General features: G+C 45.8%; 1 protein-coding gene across 5 annotated transcripts in view; it reads right to left on the reverse strand.

Moving 5' to 3' along the window:
• The window catches only part of PTPN3 (protein tyrosine phosphatase non-receptor type 3), a 126,353-nt gene extending 119,123 nt beyond the window's left edge, over positions 1-7,230 (reverse strand). For 4 of the 5 annotated variants that reach the window (XM_082753587.1, XM_082753588.1, XM_082753585.1 and 1 more), the window contains exon 1: positions 7,123-7,230. The gene's annotated coding sequence lies outside the window, so the exon portion shown is untranslated. Of the gene's footprint in view, positions 1-6,669; positions 6,890-7,122 lie in introns of those variants that run through there. The other variant, XM_082753586.1, reaches the window with a different exon arrangement.
• Positions 7,231-7,947: the final 717 nt, after the last annotated feature.

The raw sequence follows: 7,947 nt of genomic DNA on the forward strand, positions 1-7,947 counted from the left end.
AAAAAAGTTTGTGCTCCTTAATAAAATAGGGTCATTCTATAAAAGGATTCCACATAGCCATGACCTCTTTTCAAACATATCCTGAATGACGTACAAGATCATTCCGAAAGTGACTTATGCTCTACTTAAACTGCAGTTGATCAATAAGTTTCCACCAAGCAGAGTCTGTGGCACTATTATTTTTTTTTTAACCACACATCTGAGAAATCCGTAGTTAAAGGTGGCAATGTGTAAAACAGGTGAAATTCCAGCAGGGCTTAACACATTGCACACATTAACAGAAGGACAGTTCTAATCATCACATCACTTGATGAAAAAAACTAAATAATCTAGATTTAATACTGAGTTAATAATAACCAAGGGTGGAAATCATACAATCAAACAACAGTAGTCTAGAGACTCCCACGTGAAAGAGCAAGCTATCAGAGTTTCAGAACTTGATCTCCTGAAAGCCCAAGGATCTCCTGATAATTAGCAAAATCCATTGACCCTCTAGACCCACAAATAAGAACCAAGGGAGACGATAAAAGTTTACCCATACCATAACTATCGAGTTAATCCATAAGCCAGAATGTTTTAACATGGAAAGATTTTAACGTGTGTCAGAGGTGCTGTGATAAAGCTTTCCTGGTGCACATACAGCTAGAATTATAGGTAAAAACTAGAAACCACCCCATCCTATAAACAAGAATATGAAAGCCAACCAAGACGACTTGTGCTCACTAGGTTGCTGCAAAGACTCCTTTCTTTCCTAAAGCAAATATGGACTAACACATTCGGAAATAATAATGTGGTGATAAGGAAAGCTGTACTTTAGCATGTGCTAGCTGATCTTCAACTTGACCAAAGTACAACCTGCTTTATCGACAGAGGGGAGATTTTGAATGTGCTATTTAGAACGTTAGCAACACATGCACGAAGATATGTTCTTCCACACAAACCACTACAGCACTCATGCAATTCCAGCAATCAAAAAAAAAATAAAAGAAATTAAAAAAAATCCTTGCAAGTGCTTAACTTCAGGTACACATCTAGGTTTGCCTTCAAAAGTTGTACCTCTACTTGTACTATACGAGTCCAAGAGGTGCAGATCTTTCCAACTATAAAATGCAAAAAATGTAAAATAAAAAAAAATAAAAGAGGGAAAACATTTTATACTAATGCAGAGGTTAAAATAGAAGCCAACCACATATTCATCCAAAATGTGGGATAAAAAATATTGAACTGAAAAAAAAAAAAAAAAGAAAAAAGAAATTTAAAAGCAAACTCTAGAGAACAGACTTCCAAACAATGAGGGCTAAGCCCTGGGAGATGCCCAGGATCGAAGGACAGGATCCATATTCACAACTGCAGGCAAAACAGCACAACTGCTACAGTACAAAACCCCACGCACATGCAAGTCACAGCTCACACTCCCAGCTTTGATTCATAAAATACGTCATTCCACAGAGTGTAACTGCATCCCATAGCTTGCCAGGGGAACAGCCGTGGTTACTCATCGCACTTGGGTGTTACGACCCGCTTGCTTTCCACAGAACCACGCACAGGGCTGAGACCTTGCCTGGGGGCAGAGGGAGAGGGCAAATCGTAACCCCTCTGATACTTTGAAGCACAAACAAGACACCGTGCAACTTCACACTGAAATACTTTGCTGTTGGATTTCAGTTACCTATAACTGCTCTTTTTCCAAAGCTATTTTACAAAAGTCTTGTTTAGGTTAAATAGAAATCTCCTGGTGCAAATAACAAGTAAGAGATTTAAAAAGGAGGTTTTTGTTCCTTGATAATAATAAACAAACAAACAAAAAAGTAGCTCTACTTTGTGCACATGGCATGTTTTGTTTGATATTTGTAACACCATTGAGGTATCCAGCCTTGGTTAGTACTACTAGCTACTGCTAGCTTCTGGCAGAGTCACTAAAACAAAAGCTGCTACCAAAACATTAGAACTGCATTTACCAGCTACAAAGGTTAAAGTATTTTATCATTTTACACCAATTTTACCACTTGTCTTTCAGAAAACAAAAAACAACAATGTAACACTTAAATATTTGTCCACTTAACCATTTCAGAAATAAAGCTTTTTAGCTCATTTGAAAGTTTGTGAACTCAGAGGAAGAGTACATTGTTTCATATCACACCAAAACACAAGAGCAAAGGAGACTTAGAATCACTTTCCATATATCCAGTTTTGTCTTGCAGAAAACTTAACATACTGATTTTGTTTTCACTTCCATGAAAAACCTTCAAAGCTCTTGTAAAGCTTTCTGCCCACTTTGATAACACATGTACAGACATGAATTAACAAGATCCTTCTGAGGAAAGGCTGAGAGAGCTGGGCTTGCTATCTTAATGCCAAACAGTATTGATTAAGAATGATTATCTATCCAGCTTCATAATGCACAGACCACCGAGTTAAATTATGATGATAAAAGCTGATTGTTGATAAAGATGATAGAAAGTAGGTGGCTGTGTCAACAGTAAACTACATTACCCCTTGAAACATACTTAATCGATCCACACAAGCAGACCTATGACATATTACTTTGGCTGTATTTCTACTCTTTGATTTAAAGAATAATATCTGTCACGCTTTTGGCAAAGCAGCACTTTTCACACTGTCCCGAATTCCTTCTACTAGAAAACTGTTGATAACCATTTAGCTTGAAGAGCTCCTCCAAATTCCAGGTTCTGCAAAAGCTTCCTCAGCAGGGCTTTTAGTCATACTTCACAGCCTGTGACACTCTCTTTAAACTATGCTACCGTAAGTACCTGTATGAAACCCAAATTTACCAAGAGAGGGAAATGATTAAATTATAGCCAACATGGGAGATTAACATATATCTGCACCACATACAAGTTTTGTTGTTTCTTGTCACCTATAAAACTCCATTACCTGTCTATTGTTCTTTAATCTTCCTATAGAAGAGAGATTTGAAGAATGTGAACAGGGGAAACCTAGTCACAGGAATTACCTGATCAGCCCACTCCTACTGACCTTCATTTCAAACAGGACAGGATAACGTGCTGGCTTCAGACTAGGGGTCTACAGACTGCAGAGATCCACCACACTCCTCATTGTTGCTATGATCTCCTCTTAAACCAGAGGTGAGGACTCTTACAGGACTGTATTTGATAAAATGAAGGTGTTGCTACCAGACACGAAGCATGAAGACACGAGATAGAAAGGCCATGCAAAACCAGAAGAATGTCCTAAAACTATGGACACATGCTACCGAAAGCTTGACGAACTGTCAGAACGGTGAACAGTGCAGATACTATCCACCTCTTTTCCAACTTTTTCCTGGAACACTTTAAAAATACCTCATGTCTCACTGAGGAGTGCTAAATGGAGAACTTGCATTCCAAATATATGCCCAGAACTCAGATTTTAAGACTTAAGACTTCTTAAACTTGCAAGCCAAAAGCATGTGGGACACACACAGGATGAACAGAAGCTCAGCAGTGCACTGAGGGCTTGCAGCATCACAGAGAATCACAGAATGGCTGAGGTCGGCAGGGACCTCTGGAGACATCTGGCCCAGTCCCCTTCCTCAGGCAGGGACACCTAAAGCCAGATGACCAGGACCACATCCAGGTGGCTTCTGAACATCTCCAAGGAGGAGATTCCACAACCTCACTGGTAATCTGCACCAGAGCTCCAACACCTGCACAGCAAAGTACTTCCTCATGTTCAGAGGGAACCTCCTGCATCCAAGTTTGTGCCCATTGCCTCTTGTCCTGAGGGTGGGCACCACTGAAAATAGCACAGCTCCACCTTCCTTGCACCCTCCCTTCAGGTGTTTATAGACATTGAGGAGATTCCCTCCAAACCTCCTCTTTCATGGGCTAAATGGTCTCAGCTCTCTCGGCCTTTCCTCATAGGAGAGGTGCTCCAGGACTTCAACAGCTCTGTGGCCCTACGTCTTGTGGCCCTCTCTCCAACGTGTCCATGTCTCTGTTGTACTGGGGGCCCAGAACTGGACACTCATTCCTTACTCCACTTACTCCAGGCGTGGCCTCAACAATGCTAAGTAAAGGTTGTAACTTTCTCTTCAATCTCCCTGGTCCAGCAGACAGGAACCCCTTGTTTCTATTACTCATTTGCAATGTTCAGAAATCTAAACCATAAAAACTAGCATATGTGCGTGACCAGGCTTCAGCACAGCTCAAGCCACTGAATTAGGTCAAGAAGCACCCCCATTTTCCTCATGGAGATGACTCTTCCAAGATTTTGAATGCAGTTTGCCAACAGAGAGAAAGTAAAATTAAAACCAGAAGGCTTCATAAAGCGAGCTATCGGAGGATGTTTCATCTACTATCTGATTTCCTATCGTTTTGTGAAATACTTTGTGTGCAAGGATATGAAAGGAGGGAAGAAAGAAATGGAATACAAAGTCCTGTACAGGACACATGACTGAGTTTCATATTACAACGCTAATAATAGAAGTAAGAACTCCCTGTAAGGTTCAGTACACGCTGATATGAAGCCAACAGTATCTTAGGGTATGGGGAGATTAAATTATCTCAAGATAAGTCAGGATGAAACTTGCAGCACATCTGTTACTCCACTCCAATGCCTCTGCGCCTGCTCCTTCCCCTCAGCAAACACCTCAACAGAAAACATTAACCTACCTCTCATTAATTCCCACTTCTCATGAGGTAAGACTGTACACACCTTCTGATTTTTTTAGGCCTTGATAAGAGGAAACACCACAGCTAATGAAAAGCATCCAAATCCAAAACAAAACTGCAGGCGGTGTTTCTGGCTGATGCTGACACTTCCACCCAGCCTGGATTAGGCTGCCTAAGCCCTGCCTTTCCTGTGGGCTTAAGACACAGCCCCAGTTCTGAATTATCTGTCGATTAATTCAGGTGGCTTCCTACTCAAATGAGAAATGTTCCATGCTCTAGCCCAAAGCAGCCCATGCACCCATCACTGGCCAGCACTCCAGAGCTACAGATTTTTCTCACAAGTTAGACATCTGCAAGCTGGATGCTCTAGTGCTCATCGCTGTTGTGTCAAAGCCCCTTTTATCAGCTGACCTGATGCACTTAACACAGTGGAGCGAAACATACATGTATCTGCTGGCAGCCTGTCTGCAGCAGTATAAAGAGGAACCCCTACTACAGAACAACTAGCACACTGAGGAATTAAATTACAGCAAGCACACCAGCAGATGTAGTTCTATGCAGGTAACTGGACGTTGTACTCTCTTACTGCTTTACTTTAGTGCAAACTTTTCAGTAGATGACCATATGCTCTTGCCCAGTTCTCACCTGTGAAGCTCTCAGAGTTTTCTTCATTCCAGAAAGCATGCTGCAAGTTTCCTACAAAACTCACAGCAAGCACTTCAAATAGTAAGGCTGATAACTGCATATATTGGGTCCTCCTCACCCATTAATGTTCCGTTTCCTTTTAACTGCTCGATATGTAATGAATAAATAGTCCTATGTGTCTATGCCAGCATAGCAAACATCATTTGTGAACATGCAGAATGACAGAAGAGCTGCTCACTGTACCTGCATTTGGTCCACCCTGCAGTATTTAACATTCACGGCTTCTGTACACAACCCTTGCAGCGTCGTGCCTATGTAAGGTTATTCCTTTAGTGCCTGTGCAAAGCTATTTACCCATCAATACAGAAAGTAGGTCATGGCTTTGAAAGGTACCAACAACCGTTTCTCCCACAATATTGATTATTAAGAAAAACCACCCGAGATCTTCAGAAATTAGCTGCTGTTTCAGATCACTGGAGTGGATGAAAGCAAGATTTACCACGTGGCAAGTAACAAACACATGCAAGGTGATGTTACCACCACACTAGCTCTCTAGTTATCGTCTTTAGCAGTCAGCATCGTTACTGACACACCAATAAAGCACACCGATAATATAAGAAGCTTCCTGGATATGCTAGAAAATTACAAATAACTGTAGTCTTATGCCAGTCTTAATTTGCACTAGAAGCATTGTAGGGGCAAATAGTAATTACTGTAAAGTAGAACGTGTCACTGTGATACTACCCAAAATTTCAATTCTGAAACCATGAACCCAGTCTCAGAATGAGTATCTATACGTGACTATCTATAGGTGGCAATGGACATGTAATAAACGCGAGTCGTATCACAGGGAGAGACGACAAGCGTTAAGAATTTCCCCAGGAAATTGTTGCCAGCAATATCCCAGCGCTTTATGAAACAAAATTAATCTTATCCAAGCCCCTTGTTTCTTCAGTTGAGCTCCCGTTAAGCGTGTTTAGAAATACTCAGAGCACCGAGTTTTCTTTTTATGAACTAAAAAGCAAGAGACGCGCTCAGTGCTTGTCACCTGCCCGTCAAGCCCTTTAGCCACACGGCAGCGCCGGAGGATGTCAGCACCATGAAAAATTCAGTATTTGTGTTTCGGTAGCGAGTTTTTCCAGACGTGGCGATTAAGCCAACCTTTCCTCTAACGGTTCCCTTTAGGATCAAAACCACCCAGGTAATAAGGATAATTTGCTGCCTCTACAGATCGGTGCCGATTATATCATTATTTTTTTTTTTTTTTCCCAAGTGCAGCTCCGCTCCCGAGCTGGTGCAGAGAGGCTCAGTGACCCTCCGTGAAGGGATTAAGTTACTCGCAAGCAACTTTTCTCCGCAGGAGCACGCAGACCCGGTACTTCCCCCATACCTGTCCGCACCAAGCCGTGCCCGCCTGCCCGAGCAGCGCTCCCCGCGCTCAGCGCCACCGAAGCCACCGCTTCGTCCCGCTCCCCGTCGCACGGGTGTTAGGGCACACAGAAAAAAAAAAAAATAAAGAAAGAAAGAGGAAAAAACAACACAAAAGCGGCCGCTTTGCAGGGCGAGGAGCAGCACAGCCAGCTCCCGAGCCCTGCACCCGCAGCACGCCGCGGGCAGGGGCTCCCCGCCGCCGACCCCCGGGCAGGGCAGGGCAGCTCCGGGAGCTGCCGCCGAGCCCCTGCCGGCCCTCGGAGGGGCCGGGGAAGCCCGAGGCAGGCAGGAGGGGACAGCGCCCGCTTTGCCCTGCCCTGCCTTGCTCTGCCCTGCCCTACCGGAGGCGCCCCGGCGGCGCCAGCCAGCCAGCCCTCCCCGCAGCCCGCCTGCCGCCCGCCCCGCCCGGTACCTGCCGCCCGGCTCGCTGAGGGGGCTCGGAAGGCCGCCGGTGAAGCCCCCGAGGCCAGGCGAGCAGGTGCCCAGAGCCCGGCACCGAGCTTCCACCGCCGCCACCGCCACCGCCGCCACCACCGGCTCCGGAGCGGGGCGGAGCGGGGCGGAGCGGGGCCCGGAGGGGCCCGGAGGGGCCCGGGCGGCCGCCCGCCCGCTGCCGCCGCCTAGCGGGAGCGGGGAGCCCCTGCTGGGTGCTGGGTGCTGGGTGCTGGGTGCTGAGCCTGTGGGGAAGGGGCTGGGGGAGACTTCCAGGGGCTCGTTGCCATCTGCTGGCTCTGTGCTGCCCGTTTAGCCACCCAGGGAGACCTCATCCATGTGTATAAATGTCTGAGGGGAGGGTGTGGAGAGCATGGAGCCGGGCTCTGTTCAGTGGTGCCCAGCGACAGGACGAGAGGCAACGGGCACAAGCTGGAGCACAGGAGGTTCCGGCTCAATATGAGGGCACTTCTGTGCTGGGAGGGTGACGGAGCACTGGGACAGGCTGCCCAGAGAGGCTGTGGGGTCTCCTTCTCTGGAGATATTCAAACCCCACCTGGATGCCATCCCGCACAGTGCTCTAGGTGATCCTGCTCAGCAGGGGGTTTGGACCAGATGATCTCCAGAGGTCCCTGCCAACCTCGGCCATTTGGTGATTCTGTGATTCCCCTTACACCGCTTTGCTGGCCGGTTTGGATGAAGCAACTTGAAGGTAGAACTCCCCAGTGAAGTGAAGGCAGGAGAACAGGACCCTAAGCAGGAGTAAGTTCATTTAACTCCCAGACATCCCTCTGGAGTGTAATTA

Source organism: Aythya marila (genome assembly GCF_965140915.1).
Source record: "Aythya marila genome assembly, chromosome: 2".
Classification (NCBI taxonomy): Eukaryota; Metazoa; Chordata; class Aves; order Anseriformes; family Anatidae; genus Aythya; species Aythya marila.